General features: G+C 37.3%; 1 pseudogene; it reads right to left on the reverse strand.

Moving 5' to 3' along the window:
* Positions 1-408: 408 nt before the first annotated feature.
* Positions 409-581, reverse strand: LOC148092289 (U2 spliceosomal RNA; annotated as a pseudogene).
* Between the last annotated feature and the right edge of the window lie 8,544 nt (positions 582-9,125).

A 9,125-nucleotide genomic window follows, 5' to 3' on the forward strand; every position in this document is an offset into this window, starting at 1 on the left:
TCAATGAGCTCAGGAGAAGGAGTTTGCATACAGAAGTTGATAGTATTGGGAATTAGTTTAGTAGAGGACCATGAATGTTAGGCTAAGGCATGTGGACTTTATTGCATAGGAAGTGGGAAATCACTGAATGTTGGGGTACAATTGATAATATGACTATTTTGTCAACAACTAGTATTTTGTTTTAGTGGTGACATGTACTAATTCCAGATGGAAGCTTAGTAATGTAGAAGGCAATAAAAATCTCTGGAAATGTTAAATACACGAGTAAATAGAAATAGATTTTTTGGTTTAAAACAGAGGTGGGGAATGTTTTTTCTGCCAAGGGCCATTTGGGTATTTATAACATCATTCCTGGGCCATACAAAATTATCAACTTAAAAATTACCTATGAAAAAACTCCTAGATTTATTGAATTTCAAGTCCTGCCGGTGGTTGCCTTGGCAGGATTTCGTGGGCTGTGTATGGCCAGCAAGCTGGACATTTCCCACCCCTGGTTTAAAACAACAATAATAATAATCTCTTCTGAGGTTTAAGTATATGTGAAATTACACTTGATCTAAGCCAAAAGGCCAAGAAGCGATAAATATATGTGAAATTAAAATGCATGACAGTGATAGCACAAAAAGAAAAGGCACTGAAATATGATAAATTCCTTATTTTGTTCTGGAAATATTTAGAGTATAAAATAAGAGAAACCGCAATAATTTCAAGATGTGTGTTGAAATCTCTAGAGTAACGACAAATAAAAAATAAAACAATGTACCATTAAAAACATGATAAAGGAGAAATTAGAAGAATAGAAACATTACTTATTCTAAAAGAAGGCAAGACCCATCTAGAGAAAGTGCAGGAAAAATAATGGCCGAAAACCTTTCTAATCTGGAGAAGGAACCACATCCAGGTCCTGGAAGCACAGACAGTTTCAAACAAGATGAATCCAAAGAGACCTGCACCAAGACATTGTAATTAGGATGGTAAAACGAAGGGTAAAGAGACGATATTAAAGGCAGCAAGAATGAAACAAGTCAACTACGAGGGAAACTCCATCAAGCTATCAGCTGATTTCTCAGAAGCAACTTTACAGGCCAGAAAGGAGTGGCAGGAAATGTTTAAAGCGCTGAAAGAAAGGCATGTGAACCCCAGAACACTGTATCTGGCAAGGTTATCATTCAGATTTGCAGGAGAGAAACAAAGTTCCCCAGACAAGCAGAAACTTAAGGACTTCACAACTGGCCTTACAAGAAATGTTAAAAGGTCTTTCTTCTTTATGCAGAAAAGAAAACACCATTACCAGAAATAAGAAAATACGTGAAAGAAAAATAGCTCATTGTTAAAGGCAAAAATATACAATAATCACAGCAAATTCACCACTTGATAAGCTAATATGAAAGTTAAAAGACAACAGTAGCGACATTAACTATAGCTCCATACAATAAATAATCAGGGGATACACAAAGCAAAAAGGTATAAAACATGACATAAAAACACCCAGGTTGGAGGGGGGGGGAGTCAAAATGTAGCGCTTTTCGAATGTGGTTGAACTGAGTCTATCAGTTTAAAATAGACTGCGAGAGATACGGATGGGAATGTGTGAACCTCATGGCAACCGTAACCCAAAACGTACGAAAATACACAGAAAACAACGAAGGGCAAGGAATCAAACCAGAACCAAAGAAAACCAACAGGTCAGAGGAAAGGTATCAAGAGAAGAAAGGAACAAAGAACAACAAAAAACAGCCAAGGAACAATTAACAAAGTAGCAATAAGCACATTCCTATCAGTAATTACTTTAAATGTAAATGGACTAAATGCTCCAATCGAAAGGCAGAATAGGTTGGGGGAAAAAATGACCCATGCAGGTGGTGTTTACAGGAGACTCACTCTAGACTGAATAGCACACATGGAGTTAAAAGGGAGGTAAACGTTATTATTTGCAAATAAGGGGGATGGCTTGGCTGCGTGGCTCTGGCTCAGGTCTTTCATGCCCGCAGTGGAGCTGGCAACCAGGACTACAGTCTCCGAAGGCTGGGTGGGCCAAGGGGTCTTTTTCCGAGCTCACTCATTTGGCTGTTGGCTGGAGGCTTCAGTTCCTTCCCATGCTGTTCTCTTTCAAAGGGCTGCTCATGACGTGGCTTCCTTCAGAGCGAGTGATACATGTAGGTGGGAGAGAGAAAACCCAGGACAGAGTGCGGGCTTTTTCTAACTGAATACCAGGACATGCCACCACTTCTGCTGCGTGCTGTTGATGACACAAAGCAACCCTAGTACAATGTGAGGGGAGACTGTACAAAGGTGTACCTACCAGAAGGCAGGGATCATTGGGGGCCATCCTACAGGCCACCTATCATGTGGCATAAATCAAAATTATATTTGCCTTGGCAAGCAGAGGGGTGAGTGAAAAGGAGCACTAGAGAGGACTCTGGTGTGTCCGTTTTCTATAGCTACATCTGAGTGGGATTTACATGGGTGTGTACACATTACAAGAATGCATATATGTACTTGAGATTTCTGTACTTTTTCTGATGTATGTTACACTTTAGTAAAAACAAGAAAACATTTTTGTCTATTTTTATTTTGTAAAAAAAATATATCTTTATTGATTTCAGAGAGAGAAGGGGAGAGGGAGAGAGAGAGATAGAAACATCAATGATGAGAGAGTCATTGATGGGCTGCAGCCCACAACCCGGGCATGTGCCCTGACCGGGAATCGAACCCCAATCTCCTGGATCCTAGGTTGATGCTCAACCGCTGAGCCACACCCGGCTAGGCTTTATTATTTTTTTTTAGAGAGAGAGGGAGGAAGGGAAAGAGAGAAACGACGACATCAGAGAGATGCATCGATCAGTTGCCTCTCACCTGTGTCACTCCAACCAACTGAGCCACACTGGCCAGAGCAAGAAACATTTTTTAATGTCTCTTTTGGTAAATTTTCATGGCTTTGATCACATGGATTGTACAATGCTAAGATGCACATTTGTGTGCTTGTGCTCACACGCACACAGCATCTTCTGTTATTTATTTCCCATCTGCTTTTTTATATCTTTATATAGTTTGCTGGTATATATCCTTTCTCCCATATTCATGCAAATTTCTTACTGGTAACGGCAAGAATTCTCCACAGGAGCTGCTGGTTTCATTCTGAGGAAGATGGTTCTTCATTTTGTGGGATTCCCTGGCACCGGGCATTTATCACCCATGGCCTAGAATGGGCGTTGGTCAGTAGGTGGTCAGGGGTTGGCCTGGGTTTGGTTTCGTTGTGAATCACTAATCTAGGGCTGGGGTTGGCAAACTTTTCCTGTAAAGGGCTAGATAGTAACATTTTTCAGCTTCGTACACCATAGGGTCTCTGTGTGACTGTTCACACTGCTCTTATAAGGATGAAGGCAGCCGTGGACAATATGTGAACAAATGAGTGTGCCTGTGTTCCAATAACACTGTTTACAGATTTGGGAGGCCCATGTTTTTCCAGTGGAGCCCAGTACTCTGACCCCTGCAGTAGATAGAAGATCAGTGCACTTAACTTTCCAATAAATGCTGCTCCCCACACATCAGTCTGTCCAAGACTTTCTGCATTTTATAAGTTTTGGCTTGCACCAATAGTATTTTCAGACATTCCTTAAATTTAAGGTTCCGTTTTATTACTCTTTTAAATTTCAATCGGTTCTAGTCTGGTGATAAAAAAACAGAATCTATGCAATTAAATTAGCATCAGAAGATGAAGTAATTTTTAAAAAAATCATGTCACATCAAAGAGAATCATCATTTTCTGCTTAATTGTTGCAAATGTGGTCTACAATACAAAAAAAAAAAAAAGTGCTTATCACCTTTTACAGACCTACAGCTAATAAACATGAGCCCTGTATTCCCAGGCCTTGTGTCTGTATTGTGAACATGGATAAAGCACAGAATTACCTAGAGAAATTCAAATAAAACAGAAAACCTTTGGGTCATGGCAATAGTGCACGTCTTTGCCCCAAGAGAAAACAAGCAATGACTTCTTACACTCGGATTGGCTAGGTGGGAATTTACTCCAGCTTTTATATTCCTGTGATCCTTTGGCACATGATTTTTAACATTGTATTAACTTTATCCCTAGAGTTGAAAAACATAAGTCCTAAAGGTTAATTATAAACAGAGTTGTCCTTGGTAGAAAATGTCTTTCATTCCAATTATAAAAAAACTACATAATAGAGTAATAAAGCTCTTTGGAAAAATGAATAAAGGTCAGGTGCTTTTTCCTAATCTCTGGGGGAAAAGTAGACTCTCTGTTGGACAGCAGGCTCGAGGGCTGAGATGCCTGTTTCCCCTCATCTTATCATGACTTCTTAGTATGCTCCTGTGAAATGACTATAATCTTTTCCATCTCAGGTGATAGCTTTGCAAAAGCATAGCCTGTCACTCAGAGGTTTCAAGAGGCATCATTAGCTATTTTATTTAAAGGAGTTCTTTGTAATCTTCCAAAACATATTAAAAAAAAAAATCTATTTATGTGATCCCCCTTTCCTCTCAAGGCTCAGTTGGCCTTTTTAAGTACTAAGCGGGGGGAAAAATATATAGTTTTCATTTCATAAAATATTTATCCTGGGGAATGACGAGAGAATGGACAACTGAACAATAGTTAATTTCAAGGCTAGATGGATTTTCTTTTGGCTGCAAATGATTGCTCTTTATAGGTTCATGGTTTCTGGGGAATTTGGCTGCAGTATAAGTTTTGTTTCTTGAAACTATTTATACAGTCTTGATGCACACATGTGTGAAACATTATAAGAAGACTTCTCCTTTGGAAGTGGGAAACAAAGAAAAATTGCCAAGTAGATAAGGGAAATAGGTTCCCATTGGTGAGATCTGAACTGTATTACCAGCGTGTATCTTTCTGTTCTGTAGGCACCTGGGCATTTTTCAGAGGCTTCCCATCCATACTGATCCAACACAACCATGCTTAGACTCACGTTGCTAATTTGATCATAGCTCCAAGAGTTATGTCTATAAATATAAGAAGTCTGAATTCACATACCAATGTATGTGCATAGCTGATTGCTCTTGTTGCTACCTAAGAAATAGTAAATTTGGAGCATTTCTCTTTTATCTATCGTAGTTTTGTGAAAGTCATCTGAAATATATGACAAATATCAGGAAATGGAGATAGAAGTTAAGTGCTCTCAGTGTTGTAAGAAAAGGAGTGGTATAAATGCGAAGCATTAATATTATCATTATGGAAACACATTTTCGCATTAGCCACCATTTCCATGCCAACAAATATCTTCCAAAAGACTCATTTTATCTTTGACCATTTTGCATGCAGTCCTTGGCAGCCGCCTAGTAAAACCTCTGGTACTGTGCATAAGACTTGCAAATATTTCATTATGAATCAGGCCTTTCAGCTGGTAAACACAGAAAAATTAAGCATGAAAATAAGCCAACATTCTAAACCAAAAAAATAACTAAAGCAAAAGTGAAAAATCTCAAGCCAGACATCACAAACCAAATAGGAGTCGAAATTCCCTATCCCATAATAAAGCCCAGTTTATTGGAAAGGGCCAGCCTTGTTTTAGTTCAGATTTATCTAAACACATAATAGTCTTAATCTATGAAGAGAAAGGCTGTTGAGAATGGGTCCCTCCCATTTGACTGCAAGAGATGATGCTCTATTAGCTGATATAGTATAGAGGAATTAGAGATTCAATTTTAAGTCTGCATTAGCATGCTTATAATTTATATTTATTACTTGCCAGTTAAAGAAAAAATATTTAGTACTAACTACTTGGTCTGGATTCTTATAGTAAATTAGGGGGCTCCTTGAAGGCAGATTGTATAACATGCCACTGATATTAACACAACCTCTTCTGAGATAGGTTAGCTTTTTTAACTGATTCTCAAGGACTAGTTACAAGAAAATTTTGACGGTAAAAGACAATACTTATTAATTTAAATGGAAAAATAGAGCATCAGCCAAAACAGAATAGCTATTGTATGAATTTTCTTTAATTTTTAACTGTTTTTGTATTTAAGAAGATATTTGGCTCTAAGCAGTCAATTATTGTACCCTGTCTCCTCATTGTCTTTCTGTGTGCTGTAACTCATTCTCAAGTAGTCTTTCAAGTATAATCATTTTAAGGTTAATAGACACTAAATTAAGTTTACTTTACTTAAATATGAAGTTTAATTCATATTATCACATGAAACATGGAACTGATTTACCTTTTACAGTATTATTTTCTATTGGGAAAAATTATGTTTCAAATGGAGATGTAGGATAAAAATGTTATCCCTTCTCAGCCCATTCATTCAGTCTTTCTTTCAGTCATTCATTCATCACATACTGAGCACTTACTGTACATGGACAATGTACCACAAACATTCTCTTTTCGGAAGCCTTGACCAGGGCCTAAGGAAAATCCCCAAATTCTCTTTTCTTATAGGTAATATAGGAACAGATGATTTTTCTAAGGTCCATAGGCCTGAGATTCTAAATCTATATAATTTATCTCAATGAAGCATTTCCTTAGAAATCTCTTCATACCTAAATTACCCTTGTTAGAGTTGATGCTTGGGGAAGGAGGAAGTTTCTGTTCTCATAACTATGTTTTCTCTGTGTGTGTGTGTGTGTGTGTGTGTGTGTGTGTGTGTGTGTGTGTGCGCACCCACACACATGAGAGACGGGGGTGGGAGAGAGGAATCCTGGCGGTTTATACACCTGTATCTGAGATTTTCTGACTCCCCTATCTGATTTAACGTATTTTCAGTTAACTTTTTTACTAGCAGCAACAATATTATCATACTTAATAAGGAAAGGCTAGTACCTGCTATTACAGCTTAAAGGACTCTGTTGTTTTGGTGGCTGTTTTAAATATATAATGAACTCTTTAGCCTTACAAGCAAGCTCCTTGAATTCTGAAATGAGAAGTCAGGTAAATAGAAAGGAACCAGAGATATCCAAGTATATATTCAGACCAGGGTAACCACAGGTTTAATCACACAAAGGTGTTTGAGAATAAAAAGGTTACTCATAATAATTATGTCAGGACAACAATTAGAAACTAGGACCTGGACCAACTGGAATAAATGGTTACCCTACTTATTATATATACACCGAATTTTTAAAAATCTGCACAAACATGCAGGTGTCAACCTAAGGTATAGCATAATAAAATCCAATTGCTCTAATAGGATAGCTTTTCAATTTAGTGAGGGTGCTGAGAAATGATCTAAAATTAGAGGTGACTGTTAACATATAGTGATGTATGTATGTTTAACATCTTTGGGAATTAAGGAGTAAGTTTTACAAATTCTATGATCATTTATAACAACTGTTACAGTGTATGCAAGTGATAGGGATTTAAAAAAAAATAAATTTGTATGCTTTTCTCCTGTTTTGTGTTTGTTTGTTTGTTTAGATATGTTTTTAAAGATTTTAGAGAAGGAGGAAGGGAGTGGGATAAAGAGACAGAAACATCGATGAGAGAGAAACATCCATAGATCTGCCTTCTGCACGCCCCCTAATGGGGATCGAGCCCGCAACCCGGGCATGTGCCTTGACCAGAATCAAGTCAGTGACCTCGTGGTTCATAGGTTGATGCTCAACCACTGAGCAACACCAACTGGGCAGTGCTAGGAATTTTTTTAACTGGATAAGTGAATGGGTATAGCCATCCCCATCTTGCCTCCATTGGAGGATCTCTTGCTGATGTAGGTGTCAAAGACCACCTCCACCCTCTGTTTGGAAGTTGGCACCTTTACTGAGGACTCCAGCCTCTCTCTACCATGAGAACCATGCTATTTCTTTCCTTGGATTAGGGAGCATCACATTGGTTTGTCCAAGTCTTAGTAATCGTTGCACCAAAACTGAGGTCAGATAAAATTAATAGTAACATTTTAATTCTCACCCTAGTCAAACATATTTTGACAGTTATAAAGAAAATATTTGTATAAGTCTCCTTCAGGATTAAACTACATTAATCTTAAATGAGCATCCTTAAGAGATGGAATCTACACTGTTGTGGGAAGTCAAATACTAGACTCAAGTCTTCTAAGGTATAAGTAAATATTCTTTCTTCATAGTCAACCTAAGATCTTTAGTGTATCAGCAAAAGTTAGAATTCTCCTCTATAAATGTAATATTCCCTAGTATTTTGCTCTCAGGATGTTTGATAGCATAAAGTGAATTTTAATAAAGGTTCAAAATATTTTATGTCCTGGGAATCTCCCAAAATGATATGGAATTATCAAACTTTACCATAAACTCAAGAAACATGGACCCTTTCATCATTAATGATACATTTTTTTCTAATTGCATCTGAAAATACTTTCCTTGAGCATCATGGACCCCTATATTTGGTGCCATTGTCTTCAATTTATATTATTATTTTGTGAAATGCTTTATTTTCAAATATTACATCTGTAAAATTATCTTGTTTATTGCATTTGAAGACCCAGGACCAGAAATATTGTAAACTTGATTTGTACATTGAGTGGAAAAAGTAGATGATAGAATCCCATTACAGGAAACAAGTAAACTAGATTGTCACTTTAAGAGATTTCTTGTGGAAGATTTATTCTTTAGCTTGTTATGATTTCATTTTTATAGAAGCAGCTGTACTTGTTATCGCACTCTGCCACATCATCAGTCATCTAGCTACTGCAGAGAATTCCCCCTGGCAGAACGGGACATTCATGAGTTTATATTACTGCCATAAATTCTTTGGCTGTAAGTTTTTATACAAATAATCCCATGTCTCTTGTATACATTGCACCAATTGGTTAATAACATGATCTCTACCAGGGGATTTCTGGAATGTTCTATCTTTTAAAAACAATGGCCCTGGGTACATTTTTACATACACTAAAAATATCCTAAATGAAATTGGGCAATCTGAAGACATCTAAATGATGAGAAAATATGTTTTTCCTTAATTTTCCAATTTAACCTGGTGAGCTCTCTCCTTGAGCTGAATGACATGAAGACAAGTATTTGTAAAAGGAGTATAATAAGGTTGGTTATGTTTTAAAAATAAAAAATACGGAGTGACTTTTCAAATGAGAGTGGTGAGTTCTTGGCTATGAAACTCTTTTCCCAGTTCCTCCATTGTTTTCAGAGTTGAATAACCTCCATAAAGAAGGCCAGCATT

This window comes from Miniopterus natalensis, chromosome 10, assembly GCF_054644295.1.
Source record: "Miniopterus natalensis isolate mMinNat1 chromosome 10, mMinNat1.hap1, whole genome shotgun sequence".
In the NCBI taxonomy this organism is placed as follows: domain Eukaryota; kingdom Metazoa; phylum Chordata; class Mammalia; order Chiroptera; family Miniopteridae; genus Miniopterus; species Miniopterus natalensis.